Raw genomic sequence first — 23,498 nt, 5'->3', positions numbered from 1 at the left:
TTCTCTTTTCTGTGGCTTCTGTTGCTCTCTCTGGGTTTAAAAGCAATATTGTTGTCGTGTGTTCACCTACAAATCTAATCCCAGATGAGATTAGAAATCCCCTCTGCAGCAGGAGGAGAATCCTAGGGGGGGAATTCAGACTAAGTCCAGCTGCTGACATAGAGAGAGAGGTTTCTGAGCTTTGTCCAAACAAAAAATCTCAAATTTCAATCCTCGGAGTAGACAAGTTTTTCTTCGCCGTGGTATAGCAGCGCAGAGCCAGGTGACTGCAGGGCACTCCAGCGTGAGCAAAGGCAGATGCCCAAAGCTGATGCAACGCAGAAGAATTAAAACAGCTGTAGGGAAAGTGCTGCAGTACAAACTATTTGAGCAAAAACTCTTTAATGTAGATATGCTGTCCACACACAGATCCAGTTTAAAACTTAATACTAGAGCAGAGCTGCTTGTGTGTTATAATTATGTCATAGAGGTTTGATTAGCAAGAGGAATATCCCTAGTTTTCCTGTAATCCTAGTGAAACCTGATTGCAGCAAGGAAACCTTTTTGCAAGGAAAATGAAAGTTCTGGGATCTCCTTTTTATTTCCAGTGAAAAATGCCAAAGGTCAGTTCATGGTGAGAGTTACATCACTGTAAATGCAGGATGATTCCACCGGACATGGTAAAGCTCTTTCTTCTCATGCAGCCTGTGGTGTGCTCAACTTGGCTATGGAGTTTCTCTGGCGTTTTTCTCTGCAATGGTTGCGTGAAGGTGCCGGGATCAGAGGCTGTTACCTTTGGCCCCGGATGCACACACAGACACTGTCTGAAAGAGTTTGACCTACTCATTTTAACCATGCTTTACACTTCCCATCTGAGGATTTCAATGTGCTTTAAAGGTATGTTCATGGTGCCTAATCAGCTCTGAAGCAACCACTTTCCTGAGGTCTTGGGTTCAGAAAAGTGACATGTCTGTGATCTGTGTGGGTTCCATCACTGCCCACCCTGTGCTCTTTCCATCACGCCTGTGTCCTGTACCTTCTTTCTCTGTGCAATTACATGAAAAGGTGCAATTTAACTGCAAAAGAATAGCAGTGCGCAGAGCAATTGGCCAGATTCAAATATTTACTTAAGGCCGTTTGCTTATAGCATCCTTTCACTCACCACAAGACCTTTTTTTTTTTTAATCCATGCATATGGGGGCTGCATCTTACAGATGTTACAGGCTTAAGCTGCCCTGAGAACACACCACCTTCCTTATTCCCGGGACCCATGAGCTGCGTTTTACTCATAATGCATTTGGTCTGTCTCTATAGAGACTGCGGTAAAATGATTGCTGAACCCATCTCCAGTTCACTCCTGGTAATTAAACACCTCTGGTTCAGTGCTCGCTCGTTTTTTTCTTTTTCTTTTTCTTTTTCTTTTTCTTTTTCTTTTTCTTTTTCTTTTTCTTTTTTCTTTTTCCTTTTTCTTTTCTCTTTTCTCTTTCTCTCTTTTTCTTTTCTTTCTTTTTTCTTTTTCTTTTTCTTTTTCTTTTTCTTTTTCTTTTTCTTTTTCTTTTTCTTTTTCTTTTTCTTTTTCTTTTTCTTTTTCTTTTTCTTTTTCTTTTTTTCTTTTTCTTTTTCTTTTCCTTTTCCTTTTCCTTTTCCTTTTTCTTTTTTTTTGGCTAGTTCCAAGAGGATATTATTTTTAGCTCCGGAGGGTTAAAGGGGAAGGGATTTGTGCCAGAATCAGGTTGTTAGGAGATGGGGAGAGAGGAAAAAATGCTGGAGGTGGGGGGAGATCTGCAATGATTAAAATTCCATCTAATAATAAGACAGAAAGCTCTGGTGCACAGGCCCAGCCTAAATTAAGCTCCTGAATTAGAAGCGCTTTCCAAAATTCCTCTCTAGACAATTTAATTAGGCGACAGGTATTTCCGGAGTCACACGGTGGTTCCACTTGGCAGTAAATAAAGACTCCAAGAAATTTTACCCTAGAATCCAATGAAGAAAACAAAACAAAACCTTCAGCAGGAGACAGAGCAGCATGTTGTGAAATTGGCCCAACTCTGCTCACTGCGGGCATACTCTGCCTGCAACCGTCTGCCCCCTCCCTCCCTGTCTCACCCCCTGCCCAACTCTGGTAATAAATGGTGTACCAGCACAATCCCGATTAGGGGGCCAGGAGGTTAATCTCTAGGTCGCTATCTGATAAAGTCCATATCCGGGCACTGTACTCCACAGCCTATTGATAATCTTGGAGCTTCCTATTATTTAGTGTCAGTGCTGGATTGAGGTGTACAGTCTGCAGTCCTGGCACAAACGATGCGATCCATCTAAGTCAGCTTTGCTCTTTCCTTACACTGTTCACCCCCATCGGCCTCCCCTCCCTCTCCGGTGCAGTGATTAAGGATGCAGGAACCCCAGCCCCTTGCTGACAGCAGCCTATTGATAATCTTGGAGCTTCCTATTATTTAGTGTCAGTGCTGGATTGAGGTGTACAGTCTGCAGTCCTGGCACAAACGATGCGATCCATCTAAGTCAGCTTTGCTCTTTCCTTACACTGTTCACCCCCATCGGCCTCCCCTCCCTCTCCGGTGCAGTGATTAAGGATGCAGGAACCCCAGCCCCTTGCTGACAGCGCTGAGCACTGAGGAGAGGTGATGCTGTCATGTTAGTCTGGAGGAGGGGAGAAAGAGGGACTCGAACCAAGAGGAAAACCTTTTGCTTCCCCAAACCATCAAACCCTCTATTCCTCATTTATAATTAATAAATAATAATAATAAAAAAATAATAAAGTCAATTATTTCTTTTTATGGTGTAAATGATCTTTGTAACCCATGAAAGCAAGACTTATACCCCTCCCTCCAAAAAATCTACCTAGATGTTGCTATTCTGAAGAATGTGTAGTGACACAGCAAAGGAGATGCATTACTTTTATCAAACCCTCTATTCCTCATTTATAATTAATAAATAATAATAATAAAAAAATAATAAAGTCAATTATTTCTTTTTATGGTGTAAATGATCTTTGTAACCCATGAAAGCAAGACTTATACCCCTCCCTCCAAAAAATCTACCTAGATGTTGCTATTCTGAAGAATGTGTAGTGACACAGCAAAGGAGATGCATTACTTTTACCTGAAAGGTATCACTGGTTTTATTTCAGACATAAGGACAAGTGTAACAATGTAGGCCAGGTACTGATAGGAAAAATGGGAGTTTCCAGAATTCCCAGAAAAAATTCCTTCTAGCCACACTGATTTTCTCATTGTCTTCTTCCTACTGGCTGGGGTTTTTCTTATTCTTCATTAATTCCACTCCCAAACATTAGATGCTGCCTTAACATTGTCTTGGAAACACTACACGTGTGAAAATATTCTTTAGATTTCCTCGGGGTGAAAAAGAGAGAAATTAAAAAAAAGAGTTATCAACAGAGTGTCCAAGTCATAGGCACCCAGCTCCCATGGAATATTGATCTGTGTGACATTGTTAAGTGACTTCAGAAATCCCTACTGGAGAGTAATGTCTTCACCAGTAGCCTTTGCAATATCAAGGGCTGGATGGACAGACAGGCTGAGCAACCCTAAATTCAAATTAAGCACCCAGAATGAGTGGAAATTTGGAAAATTCTTAAGGATTTTTAGTGTGTGAGAGTCAACTCAACGCTCATGGGAAGAGTGCTTGTTTCTCACGTGGGTGTTCTAACCTTTAGCAAACACAGTCTCTAACTACCAACTGTTGCCAGAAGAATTGCCTAATGCTTTGGGAAATGGCATGGGTTTACATTCCTTGAGCCAGGCATCCTGGCCTCTGAGCAGTCCTCCACCTTTCTTCTTGAGTGGGTGTCTGAGTGTCCAGGTTAGGAGGATGTTGGGGACAAAGCATCAATTTTTGCACCAGGCTGGAAGAACAGAGGGTATTTCAATTCATCCTTGTTTGTAGAGAACTTTGAAATTATTCAAATGTATCTGTGTTCCCATTTAACATATAATAATGATTTCATTTAAATCTGAAGGGATTCTTCTAGTTGCAAGAGTTATTATCCCATGTTAATGAAATATCCATTGATTTCTAAAACAAAGGAAAACACTTGTGCTTATTGAGATTTTACTGTGATATTCAATATAATGTGTATCTATTGTATGGTTTAATCCTCTGCAAATTTGCATTTCATAAAGGACAGTTAATATATAGCAAAAGTTTAATTAAGAAAATGTAATCAGATGGCAAAAGAATCATCGGAAATGGCAAAAAGGTGAATTGATGTTTAGTTCAAAATCGGACTGGACAAAGTTCTCACCACTGAATTCAAAGGCACTTTTGTCATTTAATTCGTGTGGAGCAGTTCCAGTTCCACACCTCCGTGCAGAAAACCACTTTGTGCTGCTAGTGGGATGTTGTGGGGACCCTGATAGATTGTGCTACTGTGGAATGAAGATTATTTCAATCGCTTATGAAGATATAACAGCTCCTTTGTGCAACCTGCAGCTTGGCACCTAGCTCTCCCATTGCTTTGTATGAGGCTAGCTCATCTGACACATTAAGGGAGTCTCTAGCCCAAGTCAGATAGCCAAGAACAAGTCACTGCCTTACTGAACGTGATTTTTCTTCTGTAAGTCTACCCTGTAGACCTTAATGTATGTAGATTTTCTCTGAGGTCTTTTTTTGCACCCAAAACTAGTATCAAATTGGAGGTCAATTTAAAAATATTAGGAACATCAAATCCTTTTCATGTGATAGAGATTTTTTTTCCTTTGGCCAATTGGAAATACTAAAAAAAAAAATTATTTTTAATCTAACTTGTTTTTGGTTTAGTCCACAAGGGAAACATTGAGGTCTTTATGTATTTATATAGCTAAAATATTTTAAAGTACTATTTGGAACTGTTACTAAGTCTGAGAGTCAAAGCTGGAAAGCATTAGCCCAGAAACTCTCTTTAATACGGACTTGATGATATGTGCTATAAAATCATTGCCTGAAAAAAAAAAAAAAAAAAGAGAGAGGAAGAAAAGAAGAAAAAAACCCCTCTCAGCTCTCACTTACCTGAATTACAGCTTCAAAATTCTTCCCCCATATTCACCATATGCACTGCTCTTCATCCAAGTGTTGGGTTTCCCATGGTGCTGCCAATCTGGAAAGTAAAATATTAAGGCATGTAAAAAACAATGAATCCTGCCCATTAATTGTTTTTTTTTTTTTCATTTGGTTCCTGCCTAGCACGACATCTTCCATCTGAGAAAGCCATTAGCACTGGGAAGACGGGCACTGAATAAGCGTTTTGCTGGAAATGGGACATGTTTGCTTTCTTTGGAAGGTGAAAGTAGTGGAAGAAATAGAATTTGACAATAGGGTGAAACTGCAAAAAAATGGGGGTGGGAGATGCATTTATAAAAGAGAAAGCACTTGTTTCATACTGTAAAGACTTCTGCTTGGATTTTCATGCATATACATGCCCCTACATCTTAACAGCTGCTTTGAAATACCTCTGTCCTGGTAATAACGCTACGGATTCACAGTCTCTGAGCTTTTTTCCATATGACTGTATCATATTGTTTGTGTTGCTAAATTTGGCTTTAATGTAAAGTTGGGAAGAATAGTCCTGCAGTGAGCAGAAAGCCCCAGAGGCTCTCCCGTGCAGGCAGGTGATGTGCAGCCTGTCCTGCACAGCTCTGCCAGAGCCCCTCAGCCTTGGTTTTCCATGCTTTTCCCACCGATCTAATTCTGGTCCTATATTTCAGATTAGGCCAGAATCGCATCTGCTTAGACTTTGGTAATGCTACAAAAGATGAAATAACACCACAGACTTCATTCAGATCGAAGTTTGATTTGCATGATCTGTACTCACACTTTTTCCCGGAGTTGTGCTATGCAAATATTTGAGGCAATCAACTTTCACTTGCACGGAACCTGGTAAACCATGAACTTCAGGTGGCTGCATTCAAAAGCCACTTGGCTTATCCTCTTTTTGCAAGAATCTCAGGAGATGGAAGCCTGGAATAAATTGTCTCTTGGTCAGGACCTGGGCAAGGAGGATTTGGGGACCTTTTTTCTTATATTGTATCAAGAATCATACTCCCAAAAGAAGGACTGGAAGGAAGCTTGTGCGATTGTCTAGCCCATGGACTGGCCACAAAGCAGGATTAATTCAATGGGTGTCTGTCCTGACAGATGGTTATTTAACCTGCTCGTAACAGTCTCCGGCAGTGGAGATGCAGCATCTAAACATTTCCATGCACTGCAGAATGGGAGTGCCCTGTCCCTCCCGTGACCTCAGGTTGTGCACTCATGTGTCCAAGTTTTTTGAACTAGATGCAGACTTTAGGCACAGCCCTGGTGGAATGGGTGGGGTGTAAAATTCCTCAGCTCAGGACGAGCACCGAGATGACACTTGGTCTCAGTCTCTCCTTCAGTCACAATTCTTGTGTTTGTTTTTTTTTCTACCAGGAGGAAAAAAATTTACTGTTGGCTTATAGTAACAGCAAAGCAGAATCCTTTCCACTGTGGCTGAGAACACACTGGTCAGACAGCACAAAGGTAAATCCAAGATTTTGCCGTACCCTGTATGTTCCTTCTCTTATGCTCAGTTTCCATTCTGCATTTTTTAAAGATTCAGGACTAGGTAGGACATATGAAGATAAAAGGGACTTTCTGGCTCTCTGCTGTAGGCCACTGTCTGAGATAGGCAAGGAAAGAAAGTTCAATATAACCTTTGCACCCAGCCAGCAAATCTCAGGAGGGCTGATTTTTTCCTCTAGGATGCTCCAAGTTTAAAACTCCCTTAACCTGTTTATCAGACCCTACTCCCTTAGTATCCGTACCCCTGGTGAATTCTGATTTTCTTCCTGACTCGCAAGATTTATAGCTGTCAATTGTAGAGGAGAAATGATGCTGTGTGATCCATGCGACCAAGTCATTAGCTAAATCAGACCATATTTTGAATACTGAACAGCATGTCCTACCAAAGAATTGTTTGTAATCAGTCAATATTATTTATTTTTAAAAGGGCAAAAGATACCATTGAGTAAATTTGAATAAGAAATAAATTTGGAGAAATTGTAATCAGCCTGTGAACATTTTGCAAGCAAAGAGAAAAAGAAAAAGGCTAAATTAATTGATTAAATTATTTGTGGCAAGTGCCCCTCTCTGTTCTGATCCTCTTCTCAGTCCCTTCAGTATTTTGGTAGCATACCTCAAGCCTGACCTGAATCAAACTCTGCTATTCCAATCAGAGCTCTTTCTTTAGTGGAGATTGCCAGTCGTACTCCATTAACTGATGGTTTTGCATTGTTGGCAAATGATCTTTAAGGGAGCAGGCTGATAACATAAATCTCATTTTCACTTGCAAACAAAGTCAGGTCTTTAGGTGCAATAGAGACTGATGTATTTGCTCTTTGCCTTGCTTTTTTTGGCTTCCCACCCCCCAAACAGTGATACAGTTTTCAGGAAGGTGTTTACCACACACAGTAAGTCAGTAAGTCTCTAGTTTTCCACCTACTGAAGAAGTGCAATAACATCTGATCAGCTGTAGCTTCACATCCAGGGATGACCCTGCTACGCAGGGAGATTCTTGAGGATAATAACAGATGGGGGCTTCTGTCTGAACCAGAATAGCACTTAAAGGTTGGAAGACTTGTTGATCTCAGCATGGAACCTCCCACACTGCAAAGCATTCACCAAGATGCTCACCGGACTGAAGCGTACGTGCCAGAGGCCTCATCCACTGAAATAGCTTCCTGATCTTTCCATGCTTTTGAGCTCAGCTTAACTGCCAGGAATCCCCAGGAAGGAAGGAAGGAACGAAGAATATCCTTTTGCTCCTCCGTACCCCCTCGTATTACAACTCAGCACTCTGATGCTTTGCTCTAAGAAATCCTTGGCCCGCAGCTAAGATATCAAGAGGCAGTCATAGCACTCATTCTCCTTTTCAGCTCTTCTGGATGAGGAGGCTCTGGAGCTTTCTGATTCCTGCCTCTTGTGACTGGAAGCTGAAATTTCCCGTATAAGAGTTCCTGGCCACTGCAGCAAGGAGCTGAACTGTGCAAAAGCCTGTGCTAGTGCAGCAGTCTGTACTCACACCACTTTCTTTGGTCCATAGACCCTAAGGACTCAGCATGTGTGTGAACAGAGTTTGAGTAACTGCATATTGGATGGGGGAGATATGAGGAACTGTATGGAGGAAAAAGTTAAAAAGAAAATATTGAAAGGAATATGATGCTGGCATTTCTGACCCCAACATCTGCATACAGAGGGCAGCAGCAATATTGCTATAAAGTAAAGGAACAAAGCAACATCTGGCATGGCTTTTACACATCTGGGAGGCTAGCTGCCGGGGAAAATGAAGAGAAGAGGGTGAATCTGGAATTTCAAATACAAAATGGAGAATGAGGCCAGCTCACGCAGATAGGGTGCACTGCAAGTGCCTTTCTACTTACCTTCTGCTGGCCGTGGTGAGCAGGGAAGAGAGCAGCAGTAAGCCTGCTGTAATCTGCAGGGGTGGTTTGATTTGGTTCGTTGAGCTAGTGAATGTCAGAAAGAGTGAATTATGGGCAGTTTTGCATAAACCACTTCAGGTGAAGAAGGAGGCGGTTGTGATTGATGCCAAGAACTTACTGAGCTGAGGTGGAAAGTGTTTGCGTATTTCAATGTAGCGTAACATATAAGCCCTTCCAGTTACAAGGTGCTACCTAGCATAACCCTAGCACAAGGGTTGCCTTTTTGTAATGCTAACCTATGATGATGAAAGTTTCAGCCTGATGTCAAGTCTCTTATTTGAGTTTTTCATTCTCTTTCCCAGCAGGGCTCTGTTCCTCATTCTTGGAATGCAAAAATAGTGGTAAAAAGCCATAGTCTGTCTTCACCTCGGTATAGGTTTGGCATTTACTGCAAAAGACTGCTTAGCATGGCTTTTCCAAATCATGCGTCTTCCAAAACTATCTGCACCTACCCCTAAGAACATTAGCAGTCCCACTGACTTGTACAGCTGTGCTTCCCAGGTCCTTCCCCAGCTGCTGAGCTACAGGCAGAGGTAGGTCACTCTTCAGCCAGGACAACACTCGGGCGTTCCCAATAGTACTCTTCCACTGGGAAGGAAACTAACAGAGCTTGGTGGAAAAACAACATGCCCAGAAAAGGAACCTGCCCTTTTTCTTATTGTGAAAACAAGAAAGCTGTGGATTTGTTTCATCAGCATAACACAAAAACAGCTGACATTGAGACTTTGAATACCCAGACCAAGGCACAGAGGATACTCGTGCAAAGGAGGAACAGCTCACGGAGGCAGAGCTGTAAGCCACATTAGCAGAGCGTGCTACAACTTATACTTTCTTACTATCAGGTTTCTATTTCCCAGATAGTAAGTTTTCCTTCTAGCATGTCATTTGAAGGCTAAAGACTGTAATATGGAAGGTTACAAAACAGTAAAGAGAAAAATATAGAACTACCTCATGAACGTCCCTACACAAGGCATTCTGGTTAACTGTGATTAGGTAATGAATCCAGTGTGATACATGCTGAATTCTCAAATTTACAGACTTCTGTTAACCCATGGGAGAGACAAATGTTTCAACATGCTTTAGCAATGAGTCTGAAAGATGAAATTCAGCTCCAGCCTGGAATGCAGAAGTCAAATTCCCTTGGATGCCAAGCCTCCTCTGCAGATGCAGCTCCTAGCATGGCTTTTAGATATACCTAAAAAAAAAAAAAAAAAAAAATTACAATTAGATATTTCTCCCTGTCAAACAAAACCTGCTTTGTCTTTGATGCAAAGAGAGATTCACTTCCTCAAATGAGCTGTGTTTACACTCTTTATGACAATAACTCAACCTTCACAAGACACTGATTCACAAGCCTTGGTCAGTGGTCTCCTAAATACATGCTTAACACATCTGAGAACTATAATTCTTCCATCAGCTTCCCAGTATAAGCTAGAAGGAGCACAGGTTATAAAACAAGCAACATGTCATTATGTTATTTTCTGACAGGTAACATTTATGACAACTGGTACATTTTTTAGTCTTTCTTTGAACTATTATTAAAATATTAATATCTGACCAATGATGTCACATATTACTTATTGCTCTGAAAGCATATTGGTGCTTCAGAGACATACTGAACTATTTTTGCCTATGTAGCAGTGATAGACAACATAAAGGCTTTTTTTTCTGTAAGTCTTTTTGTTCAAGCTCCTTCCACTTTCATTTTGTCACTTTTTTGTTTGTTTGTTTCATAGATATAAATGCAGTTGGCATTGGCCAAGCTCTACTTATGGTGATGTGCAGAACAGTAAAGTCATGTTGTTTCCTGAGAGGACTGAACCAGTAGGCAGAAAGAAGCTTCATCATTGTTCGTTTGAGGATGTTATCCCAGGTAAGGCAGTTCTAGATTGCTGAGAAATTTGCTTCATCTAAGTAAATGGATAAACACAAATTGGGTTCCGTTGTATCTCCAGACCTTTTGTCCCTTATGCCTGCGTCACTGATGCTCAAATATTAATTTTCACTGTGTTGATGGCCAGGGTATCTGCTGCTCCTATCAGTCATGAAGACTCGTACGCCTGCACAAGCAATACTCTAACAATGAACAAAGCCTTTGAGTACAGAATACTAAAACATAGATTTTCACTCCTCTACAAAGGCATCTATAGTAATCATGCACAAAATTAAGCATGTCATAAATTAAGACAGCTATTGGATATCAATGCCTCTCTTAAAAGTGTATCTGTCCCCAAAAGGGGAAAATCCACTTATTTGATCTCATATGATATTTCCATTGTAGTCTGTAGAGTAGCACTGGTGGAACTCATCATATGATTAAAATCAGCTTCACTGACAAAGTATTTAATATAAATACAGTGTTTTTAAAACCAGAATTGTCCTTAAGGAAAGAAGAAGAAAGCATTCTACCATAACAATCAAGGTGAAAGAATTTTTTCATCATATTTGATCTGGAGATTTTGAATACATGAATGTGTGAATGGAGGACAAGAGCCCCTCACAGACTAATCAGAGCTAGAGGTCATGCCATAAGTTATTGGAAAGGTAATTTTTTCTAGAGAGGTAATATGGTTTTGAATTTGACCTATGACTTCCCAGTTGTTACCCATGACCCCAAATAATCCAACTTCAGCTTCTTGAAGGCTATTAGGAGTTGAAGGTCATGCCATATGCTTCCACATTTCCAAGGTAAAGTGTTAGGCCAAATTATAGGCCACTCAGAAAATCTGTAGAAAATAACCTGGTGAACAAAGCATTTCTTTATGTTTCCCATCTAATAGGATGTGATTTCAGATTAACCTGTGGTTGAACAAGCCTCTAGCAGATTCTGCTTCCTTATTTTTTGCTGAAGAGAAGGAAGAGATGATGATAATTAGCTACTAAATGTTGTTATAATTTTAAAAAGTCAGATATTTGTTTATTAAGGAAAACCTGTTACAGTGATCTGTGCTCATACAAATACCCAGATTTTTGTATTTTTCATGCTATTTAGGAAAAAGGTGTGAGATTCACTTTTTCCAAACTTTCACTGTAGATACTTGAACTGTAAATGTCTAAACACATCAATGTGAGCTAGATGTGTAAGTTCTCCTACAGACTATGGAGAATAGTTAACAGTTCCAAAGCACAATTCATCTCATCTTGATGTGCTTGACAAAAATTGGTCATTAATCATGATTTAGAAAACCCTACTTCTCTCCATTGACTCGACCATAGATGAATCATGGATGACTGGATTACACACAGTTGTCCACACTAGAGTTGTCTGGAGTCAGGTGAGGTGAATCCCTCCCTAGGTTTCTAAAGAGAGAGATCCATGCCAACGACAGGCCTCTTCTCCAGAGGAAACTAATTCAAAGCTTGATGAAATTCATGTTTCCCTCGACTTCCAAGGGAAGTCTGGGACAGGAATATTGTTAAGTGCTCACTTTCTTTCTCTCCTCTGTTAACTGTGTATATTGTGACTCTCTTCAGCAATTTATTTGTAAAGACACGTTAGCCTCCTCTCAGCATTTACTGCCTTGTGATCCAATAACTTACATAATAATTTCCTTCCTAAAGAACACTGAAGAATATCTGCCTTGAATGCTCATGGTAAATTATAGTAGTTGGCAATGGGACTTTTAAGATTGTAGTTCCGAAGCCAATTGTTGCAGATCTGCATACACTAAAGCTGAGTTCAGGCCACCAGTTGGGTCAGTTAAAAGCGGTACTGTGCCAAACTCCAGTTCCTTGTTGCTGTTGTGAACCCAGAGTGATTCCATGAGCAGAACATCTACCAGCAGTCACGCTGGTGTGCCTGAGGGCCCAATTTGGCATCTATGCAAACATAAATATTTGCTATTTTTCAAGTAAGTTTCAGCTAGGTGAAACTGAACCGTATTATTGGGAGTGACTGAAGCACAAAAGAATAACCAGGACCTTCAAAACAGACTTAACCATTTGGTATGCTGTTAAATGAAAAGTTGGAAAACTAAAATGTCTTTTCTAAAAAAAAGTTCCCTAAAGGTCTTGGAAATATACGCATTCAAAATTGCTAAGTTTTCAAAATCTTAAACATCATAGCCTCTGAATGCTCTTTTCTGTTCACTGGGATTTATCAAACTTACTTTGTTTCTTCTACGTTCTCCATTCATTTAACTTCTCTTATCCCACTTCCCAAAAGCCCAAATACTTAGTTTAATAAAAGCAACAATTACTTCCATCTATTTCTCCTCCAGGCAAGACCCTTCAAATATATCACTTTTTGTGAAACTCCACTGTCTGGTAACTAAAAATGCACGTGAGACAAAACTGTGCCTGTCCCTCCATGTGACTTCTGACGAACTGAGACAAATGAACAGAGATGTGAAACTTTGAGGAAAGGGGAAAAAGGGAGGCAGTTTAAATGCTGAATGAGTGGGTCGTGTTGCCTCATTCTTGCTCATTTGTTACCATCTGATGACTCAGCATCACAAGGGGAATAGTGACTCTGCAATTCTTGTAAACCCTGTCCAGTATTCCTTCCACATATCACGTGTGGGGGGGGGGTCTTCTAAAGCAGCTAAAACTGGTTTGACATCTAACTTTGAATCCTGCTTATGTGCTGCCCGCAGTTTGTGTCTTTCTCCTACAACGTGGAATCATAAAATATACCAAAACGTGGACATCTTTTTTTTCTGGATGCTCTGGGAAAAAAACAAAACAAAACAAAACCTGCAAAAATTAATTCTTCACCTCAAAGAGTTTGCAGCATAAGACAAATGCAACAAGCCACACCATGCTGAGGAATAGCTTTGTGTTGTGTTGCTGGAAGCTTTTTTCCATAGAGAAAAAAATGAACACTCCTGGGGAAGTCAAGCCAGTTTAAATACACAGTGCAGATCTCACATGATGACTGCTATGGTTTCTTGTAACTCTTGCTAGTGCAGAGAGCACAGTCAGCAGAAATGGTGTATGACCAGAATACCCTTAACCTCAGCTTCAAAGTTGAACAACCTCTGTGGTGCATTACTCAAATGTCTTATGAATTTTTTTATTGTGATATTAGTTTTGATCACTGCCAGCGATATGGTCTGAGGATGTGTCTGATACAGAGCTTGGAAATGTTGCAGGCTTCCGTTGTGAGGTAGCTCGGAGAATGCGCATGCATTGCCATCAACGTTGCTGTCTAACAAAATATCTCTGCAGAGATGTTTTTAAGTCATTTGAAGTCAAAAGGTTCTATAACAGGACATCCCCTAAAGCAGAGCCAAGTAATATACTGTAAACTGTTCCATCAGCTCCCGATACTACTCTTTTATTTTCTTACAGCCTGCCTCTCTCTGAAGAACTTGGCATTTTGCTGTGCAAAACTCCTTCTTTCATACCCACCATATGAACTCCTTCAGGGAGATACGTCTGTTCTCTTGTAAGACACGTTCTTCTCCTGTGGGCTGCTGACCCACCAAACTAGGAAATTAAGGTGGTCCTTTCATAGAATGAGAATACATATGAGCTAACATGTTTTTGAGCAAAAAAGAGGATAAGTGGGAACTTTTATTTCTGAGGAAGATGAAAAAAGAGCTCCCTCAAGCAGCATTGCACTAAAATAGGAAGAGAAGGTTCTTCTACCCTAATTCCTTAGGTGCTTTTGAAGTTAGTCTCCATTCACTACCAGATTTCCCTTCAGAAGGTGTCCTATCTTGCCTTGATTGTAAGATGAAATAAGATGTCTAGCAGTTGTTTCCCGTTTCTGCAGATGTGCCTTTGGTATTCAAGGCCTCATTTTTAATTTGAGTCCAAATCCCTGAGTGGTAAGAACAAGGTTGGAAGCGCATAGGAAGTTATTTTGCTTAAGGAGTCTTGTGCATCTTGGTTACACCAACTGCTATAAGTAGATGGACAGCACTAAGAGCAAGGAGTTTCAGCTGTGCCAGACTGCAATGCTTCTAACCAAAAGTCCAGCTTCTATTAGTACTAAAACAATGGGACACACAGGCATGAACCCAGCGGGGTGTCTCTGGGTGTGATGGTGCCATGTCGGCCAACACTGGCGATTCAGAGCCACACATAGACCAAAACTGGTGTATCTGTTGTGCAGTGGGATCCAGCTGTTAAAACCTTAAAAAAGCAGAGGAATCTGAGGGCTCTGTTGGGGAATAAAGAGAATGGTGGGGGAAATGCCAAGAGATCATTAGTTTAGCCAAAGATTACACATTTGCACTAGCAATTAAAGTATTTTGCATTGGATGCAGGCTTTGGCAAGTACCACTGACAAAAGATTTCACACGTGTGCGTGCGTGCAAGTACACAAGATCTTTCTCATACACACACACACAGAGGCAAACTGAAAGAATGAAATAAGCCATTAAGAAATATTTCCGCATAATGCAATTATTACAGCTGTATAATTGAATGGGGAAACCATTGATCTGTAGTAGAAAGGAAATTGCTCTTTTCATTGTGTTCCTATGAATATGTGAACATTAATCTCAATCTATAATCAACGTTCATTTCAAATCTGATTGCGTGCCACTAAACACCCGTAGCTATGCTAACATTATGTTAATACGGTTCAACATCATAGCTCCCAGCTTCACAGCACAAATATTTTTCTTTGGCAATCAATAGTAATTTCAGCTGAGTGGATGGAAGTCACGTTTTAATGGTAATCTTTCCTCCAAGCCTCCAAGTGGAAACTCGACTGGTACCTTAACACGGCTGCAGTGCATTGCATGTAATCAGATAAATTAACCTAAAAGAGAGAGAGAGAGAGAAAACACAGATCAGAAATAAAAAGCGGCGCCAAGAAGCTCTACATTTTCCTGATAGATTAAAGTGCTCATTACCACGAGAGAGAGAGAGTGGATTTCAAGAGGGGAACTGAATTCCCTTGGCTTTGAGCCATGGCTGTAGAGGCGGCAGGTCACAGTACGCACGGTGCTCGGCACAGTCAGGGGATGCCTCCGAGGAGGGGGAAGCAAGGCAATTCAGCAAGGGCTGACCTGGACTCTGCTTCAGAGAGCCTGGATGGCCTCAGGGCACCGGTGTTTGTCCAAGAATAAGGAGTCTCAGTTTTAACGCTTTGGTGCACTGCAGGCTTCCTGCGGGACGTTGGGTAAATCACTTATTCTACTTGTGCTTCGCTTCCCTGGTTTTGTAAAAAGGACATAATAGTGCTTTGCTGTCCCCTGGGGATGCTGTGAAGATTTTAGGGTGATCAGTTCCTGGGAATGGGAGCTACAGAGCTATGTTGCTTTAGCTAGATCTCGCTTGGCTTTGCTGTCTCATAGAGGTAAAGCACAGGAACTTTTATGCTGCTGCTATGTTATATCAAACTGCTTTATTTCCTTAATGGCATCTATTTTTAGGTATTTCCAAAGACTTTTTTTTTTTTGCATTGGAGGGGCCAAACTGCTGGACTGAATTCCCTAAAATCTTCCTTCATTCTAAAGTAGAAAAAAACAGTGGTCATTGTAAAATCTGGACAAACAGCACTAGGTACAGGCCAGTGTCGTCTTCACAGTTACCAGGAGCTCCATGAATTATTACCTCCACAAAGGTATAAGAATATAAGGATAGGAAAACATCTGCACTGATTCGGACTAAGGCCTGTTTAGCCAGGTATCTTCTCCTTTAAGCGGCTGGATAGCAGGAGTCTAGGGGAGCACGGGAGAACTGATCAGACATACAGAGATACTTCCCCCATAGCACTCTCCCAGGATCTTGTGGTTCAGGCATTTCTGTTTTGTTTGTTTGAGTTATTTTTTGAAATTATTTTTTCTTTTTTCCTTTTTTTTTAATTTGAAAATATGTGCTTCTAAGAAACCCCACGGGGTTTTTTTTTTGTCCAAGAGATTTTCCAACCCCTTTTTAAACACTTTCAAGCCTTTTGCACCTTCAGCTTCCTCTAGCAAGAACTTCCTCAGCTCTGCCATGTGCAGGAGTGAATTGCTTTGAATTCTACTGATCTTAAACAAGATTTTCCAATAGCAAATATAGACTGTGGGTTGCCTTGGTAGTACTTATTTTGTTTCACATTATTTTTATTCCCTACCTTGAGGCAGCTTTTAAAGAACCTCATCTATAAATCTGTTATCTGTAAATCTACTTCTTCTTTGAAGTCTGGTCCCTCCTAGGTTCCTTAACAGATTTAGGTGTCTTGACTTGTGTACCCCAAAAGACTCTCCAAACAGTGAGTCACTTAAAAAATCTTATCTGTGTTATTTCGCTTAGTGCTGGATAAATTCCCAGTGTCCCATTAAGCCAGGGTTACCTCCAAAGTGTTCTCTATGGGAGGCAATCTTCTCCATTGTTACTCCAGGGTCCTGGCCAGGGTCTAGCAGAGGTCCTTGGGACTTTGCTCCAACCCAGAAAACCTCCCTGCTTTAGTGGACATGTTTTACGCAACAGGGTCCTCCTGAATGGCTGCCATGGCTAATTTTGCAGATCTTCATAGGAGTTTTTCCTCTTTTCTAGTTCCCCCAAAGGTATTGGCTTCCAGCAACCTGCACAGATTTACCAGTGAGGAAACCAGAAGCAGAAAGACAAGCTCTGAAATGTGTACAGGTCCACATGCACAGGCTCCTTTTGTGAGAGTACCAATTTTCCCTGCTTTTGGCCAAATCAGAAATCCCTCAAACTATTTCATCCTTGCAACTTAACCATTTGGACTTTTCACCCTATGTAAAACCAGAAGTTCTGAGTAGTGTCAACTTTACTGTCACTATTGCTTCAAAGTTTTCTTAGTTCTGTTTCATGTCCATTCTCGGGTCCCTCCTTTTACACCACTCAGTTTTCTACATAAGAAATGTTTAACCACTTGGTAAGCTTGCGTTACTAAAGGTCTCCAGCCAGACTGCGTTTGGTTCAATAGTGCTTTTCCACTGCCTGGGTGGGAAGTGTGTTGGAATATGGGACTTAAATCCATCTTGGCTTACTTGGATATGTCTAAGGTAGGTCCTTAAAAACAATGTTATTTCAAAATTAACAGAACTTACTTGCATGTGCAACCTCACATGAGTGAGGTTACAGCAAAAAGCAGTCCCTTCCCTCCTCTAAGCTGAGCCAGAGTTTCAACTGGCCTCTGACTTTCCCCAAGATCAGGAAGCTGAAAATGTGACTGAGAGTCAACTCTCTCCCTTCTCCTATTTGATTTCTGTGCCCAAGCCACTGTGGAGCTGACCCCAGGACCTCCTGGCTCTATAAATGGATATTGTACTGCCCAAGTGGCTCTGGCAAAGTGCAGAATTGGAAATGCAGTGTCTGTAGTTGTAACAATTTGCAGAACATGTGGGTCTTTGGAAACAGGGAAAATTGGCTGCCATCACCTCAGTGGCCAAAGAAAAGGACTATGTGGTCCAAAGAAAAGGAGAACCAATATCTCCTATTTGCTGCAGATTATTCAAGCCTTCTAGCTAATGGGCTAAATTCCCACTGATGTAAGCTGGATTAGCTCCGCTGAAGTCAATGGAGCTGAGCTGTTTCACATGTTGGCTTAAGATTTCTTCTGTTATCTTTGAGCATGGGTAGAATAAAAATTGTAGCATTATAATTAGTCCTTCATATGCTGTGGATGACAATCCATACCATTTCTTGCCCCCTTTGAGCTGAGTAAAGTTGTCTCAAGATTATGAGCCTTAGATGTTTAGAGCAATTTTGACTGGATCAGAGGTTATAGCCTCTGCTTTTTAACATTCTGCTTTTATTTGCAGGCTATGAAGTGTGATAGTTCACCATTTTGGTTTAAGTATCACAATAAAAGTCAGTGAGATGGAACAGGCAATAAGCAGCCGTTTTACATCAGTGCTGCTGAGACGGAGTGCTTAAGTCTTCATTAACCTACTGAGGAAGGAGTTACAGAAAAGACACTTGAAATAAAATACCAGGGATGAGTCTTGGATCTCTTCGGGATCTGCACAGGTGGGCACATCGGAAGGCTGGTCTCTGGTGTGAATGTCTCTTCATGTCTGTGCTGTCATGCAAAAAGCGGGAGGGTGAGGACACTTCGCGCTGGTGTGGCAGGGACATGGGTGGCCGGCTGTCTCACCACTGATGGACACCAGGACCTGAAGTGAGTGTATGCCAGACAGGCTGTACTGCAGGGTTTTAATAACTCAGGGATGGCATTTCTGTAGGGTGCATTTGCAGCATCTCTTTGTTCTTCATTAAGCCCTTTATTAGAATTACGAGACTGCTGGGTCTCCCTCTGACACATGGTATTCTGTTAATGGTCCGCGTGTTTCTACGTATAGTCCAGGAGAAGGTGGGTAATACGGTGGTAGGCGGACACATTTCAGATTTCTAAGTACCAAAACAGCACAAAAGTATGGCAATGTCAGTTAGCTCAAGGCATGATGCTAATACTTCTGAAATATGTATTATTTCACTAATTTCCAAATATTTAGAACTTTCATAACATATATTCAGTAAACTTACAAAATCCTGCTTTAACAATTCACAGAAAATAATGCTTAGTAAGAGGCAGACAGCTGGGGAACAGAATACAAATCTGTAAGATTTGTTGGAGGTTCAGGTGAAATTGTCTCTAATATTCATCAATAGCACAGCTCATCACCGCTGGAAACGTGGCCATGTTTTGACTGCACTTCATGGTAGAAGAGGTAGGACAGCTGTGAAATAAAAACAAATAAATAAATAAAATGTCTCCCTCCCATCCCCTGGGCAAGTTCCACCGCCAAGAACAGAGTGTAACGCTCCCGACACCCGGCTGCAATCTGCACTGAAATCCCTTTCGCTTCCTTTAGACTGAGGCGGAAAAAACCTGTGGCCCAGTTTTCCAGGCTAGTGTGTGGCTAACTGGCACAGAAAGTTACTGCAGGGCTGTGGCTGGTCACCACGTAGGACCGTTGGATGACACATGCCCAGGTGTGGCCCTGGAGGAGCCGCGCTTTCCTCCCAAACCCCTTGGCTCAGTGGGTTGTGCCAGTACTGCTAGTCCTAACAGATAGTGGAGAAAAGGAGTGACTTGTGTCACCCTGGGGAGTGCAATCAATTGCAGTGAATTGTCTTTCCTGTGAACAAGTGTGGGAGAGCCAAAGGCAAAATGTGGCTCAAAGACTATATTTTGAAGGCAGGAGGACCTGTGTCACAGGGGAGGAAACGGGCATCACAACCTCCTGGGCTTGTCAACAAATGCATTTTAGAATCATAGAATCACAGAATCATAGAATGGTTTGGCTTGGAAGGGACCTTTAAAGGTCATCTAGTCCAACCCTCCTGCAGTGAGCAGGGACATCTTCAACTAGATCAGGTTGCTCAGAGCCCCGTCCAACCTGACCTGGAATGTTTCCAGGGATGGGGCATCCACCACCTCTCGGGGCAACCTGTGCCAGTGCTTCACCACCCTCAGCGTAAAAGAATTCTTCCTTATATCTAGTCTGAATCTACCCTCTTTTAGTTTCAAACCATTACCCCTTGCCCTATCGCTACAGGACCCACTAAAAAGTCTGCCCCCATCTTTCTTGTAAGCCCCCTTTAAGTACTCATAGGCTGCTATAAGGTCTCCCCGGAGCCTTCTCTTCTCCAGGCTAAATAACCCCAACTCTCTCAGCCTTTCTTCATGGGAGAGGAGTTCCATCCCCCCGATCATCTTTGTGGCCCTCTTCTGGACCCACTCCAACAGGTCCATGTCTTTCTTGTAGTTTACCTGCTCTTCGCTGGGGCATAGTTGATGGTGCCCTATGCTAGACTTCATTTTATCATGGAGAAATCACATTTTCCCCACATCCCAGAATCAGGAGAGCCCAGCTTAGATGAAGGCATTGCTGCTTTCCCTCCTCCTGAACCATGCCTTCTTCCTGGTCCCCAAAGTGCAGCGTCCCAGCCCCGGGCCTTATGCAGCATACTTTTTTGCTGCTTCTTTACAAGGTCTCCTTGAGACTGCCTCTATTTACTTTTCAGTATAATGAAGATTGTTTCCCTTGCCTGGGGGAAACACAAAGTAGAAATGCTGAAAATTTACTGTTCTGGCTTATTGCTTAAAAGAGATTTTGCTGTTCAGGGGCAGACCTTACTGTGTGATGCTTGTGTCTCCTCCTTGTCCTGGGTTTTGCAATGTATGAGTACTTGCAAAATCTTTTGCAATCTGTGCAGGATCGCTCTGTCTGCTGGGCTTCTGTTTGAAACCCAGTAAAACTATTACAAACTTTCCAAAACACAGTCTCCGCCTGTGTTTGTGATTCACTTTCCCCCCATTCTCATCCTAAATTTGCTCTTTTTCCAGGCAAGTTAAACACCTCCTCCTGAATGCCAAACAGAGAACGATAATACGCGGTTTTGTTTCCTAAGATAAAACTGGGAAGAAACAATATGCAAGGAAAATATCTCTTTTAAAATAGACAGATATACCTGTCTACTTCATTTTATTTACTGCAGGAAAACACAAAAAAATTAACCAGCTGTAGGGTGAAAGACAGGTTTTAGAGTCTGTTAAGTTTTCAGCTTTGTTACAGGCTTCTTAAGTCACTTACTTATGTGGAGAAATTCAAAGATATCTACCCACTATTTAAAGTCCTCATTTTCTGTGGTGTTACACAGAAAATGGCTGGTTACAAGTAATTTTGCTTTTAGTTGAAATTAGATGTAGTAGTCTTCTGGAGTACATCTGCTTTGTCAATCTATGTTGCCAAGTGGAGATTCACAGCTAGGTGTAAATGAAGTGGAAGCAATACATTCACATCAGTGTACGTGGACCTGAACTACTTACCTATACGGGGTGGCCACACTGTATAGATATTCAAATCATGGCTTCAAGTCCCCCATTTTATGCAAGGGCAGAAAAGTACTTTATTTGCATGACAAAAGCAATATATCAATAATAAGGAAGATTCAGAATATATAAAGACTATGAAGCATTTTGATGCTACCGCGGTAAATATAATATAAGTCACTAAGATAAATGGATGGTTAGGAATAAGTGATAAAGTAAATAAAAGTAAATAAGTAAATGCTTCATAAACTTTCTTCAGAGAACAATGAGCTTTCCTGGTGTCCTAAGATTAGTAGGTTGTGCATGATTTTAGTGGCTACCAAAATCCATGTGAGAAACTGAACAAATCACAAAGGTCTTCCCTAATTTTGTATCTGTGTTTTTAGGCCTCTGAATTCCTGTGTGTGTCCTTGCCCTGAGAGGCAAGGACATGCTAAAGCTGTGCTGGAGTCTGCATGGTTGTGAGCGTAGACTAAATGAAGCACTTTCAACTATCCAGCTAGCGACTCAGTGTAAATCTTATACACTACTTAGAGATAGCATCTAAAATAAAAGTGCTTTTTTTCCTCTTTTTCTCCATGGCCGCTGTTGTCCTATGAGAAAGGGCTCTCTCTGTATTTAAATGTTGATGAACTCTTAAGTAAAGAATCAAAACAAAGGGAAAAAAATAGTCCCCAGGAGTGTGTGAACAGTGAGGGCTTCTCTGCCTTTGCCCTGATTTTTTTTCCCCCTTCAAACAGCTGTAAATCTTCATGATCTCTCTCCTTGTCCACCGACTCTGCTGGAGGCAAGTGAACAGGAACACGCACAAATATTCAACCCTAGAGAGAAAAAAAGCTGAAATAATCCCTGTCTAAACCCCACCCCCATTTACTCTCTCCGCTCTCTGTGCAGCCATGCCAGTGCCAAGACGTGTCAGCACATGCAGGGGTTTTATCTGATTCCTTTTTAGATCCCTGCTATATGCTTGCAGGACTTAAGCAAGTGAGAATTTTATAACGGGCTGATCAGGGATGAATAGAAACCTCCTGTTATTCCCACCTCGATTTTCTGAATAACAGCATCTATTTCTATCCATCAGGCTTTGGAAAGGGGACACTGCCTCTCTCAGAATCCTTTTTCTTTCCCCCTATTTTTTTCTCCAACTAAGAAAAAAGATAAAACCCATAAGAAGTGTGTAATGGCACCAAATTGGCACCATCCAATTTGTACCTGGGTGATGGCCCATTGCATTCACTGGGAGTCTGGGTAGCATCACGGGGATGTTGCATTTGGCCCACCCAGGGACGTGACTCAGATATCCACATGCTCCTCTCTGCTCTCAGGGGCATTGGCTGTACAAATCTGAGGCAAACACAGTACAGGAATGACATTTCTGGTACAGACCACAGGTATAACAACAAGAATTATAATGTAAATAGAAACAAACAGCGACGGAATGAACTTTTAAAATCTTCAAGAACTGAACCTCTAGACGACTGGGTCTATGTCACTTTGTTGGTTGTTTTTACGACAAGGTTACCTTTCTGTGTCAAAGGGATTTTGATCATTTCCTTTTAAAGAAGTGTAAGTTCAAACAATATTAGGATGTTCTTCTCTTTAGCCCTATTTGATTTTTCTATATATAGTGCAATGAGAGGCAGCATGTCATACAAACTTGAAAAGGCTTAATAATTGATATTTTTCCATCATATTAAACATCTACAGGCCATCAAGACCTCACCTAAATGTGTATTTAGCCAGAAATTCTAAAGCTGCTTCAATGTTTGGCATTTAGCACCTGGGAACCTCGTGGTTGAGTCTCAGTGGTGGATTTGAACACACAACAGGACTGATACAGAGGTGACTTCATATGGTCTCTAATGTAGTGATATAGAAAAGAAAAATCCCTTACGAGTTGCTGAGTACATCGCGTATATTTTAATCACCACTTAGATGGACTGTGCAGTGACCAGAGCCAGAATATCCTTATTATTTCTTTATGAGAGGGCTCCTGCGCCTTTAACCGTGTGTGACAGTTCCTTAGCCGCCGTGCCCCTCACCAGAGGTTCATTTTCTTCCCCTGGGACATCGCTCAGAGTAATTGTCCCCAGTAATAATCAATAAATCCAAATTATCTTGAATAAAGCCAGATTTATTTAACACAGTGTAACAAATAGAAAACCAAAAAGAAAATCCATGTAAATACAATTTAAAGAGAACAGACTTGTCTGAGCCTATAGACTACGTAGTAAGCGCTCCAGCTGGCCAAGATACTTTACAACACTGTGTAGAGACCAGCTCATTAACTCCTTATATTTAGGAAAGTAGATTTCTGACCTGGGAAGACTGCAGGCTGCACAGGACCTTCTTTT

This window comes from Aptenodytes forsteri, unplaced genomic scaffold (genome assembly GCF_000699145.1).
Source record: "Aptenodytes forsteri isolate BGI_AS27 unplaced genomic scaffold, ASM69914v1 Scaffold369, whole genome shotgun sequence".
NCBI classification, from domain to species: domain Eukaryota; kingdom Metazoa; phylum Chordata; class Aves; order Sphenisciformes; family Spheniscidae; genus Aptenodytes; species Aptenodytes forsteri.
The sequence above is the reverse complement of the archived record's forward strand: the minus strand, read 5'-3'. Positions refer to the sequence as shown.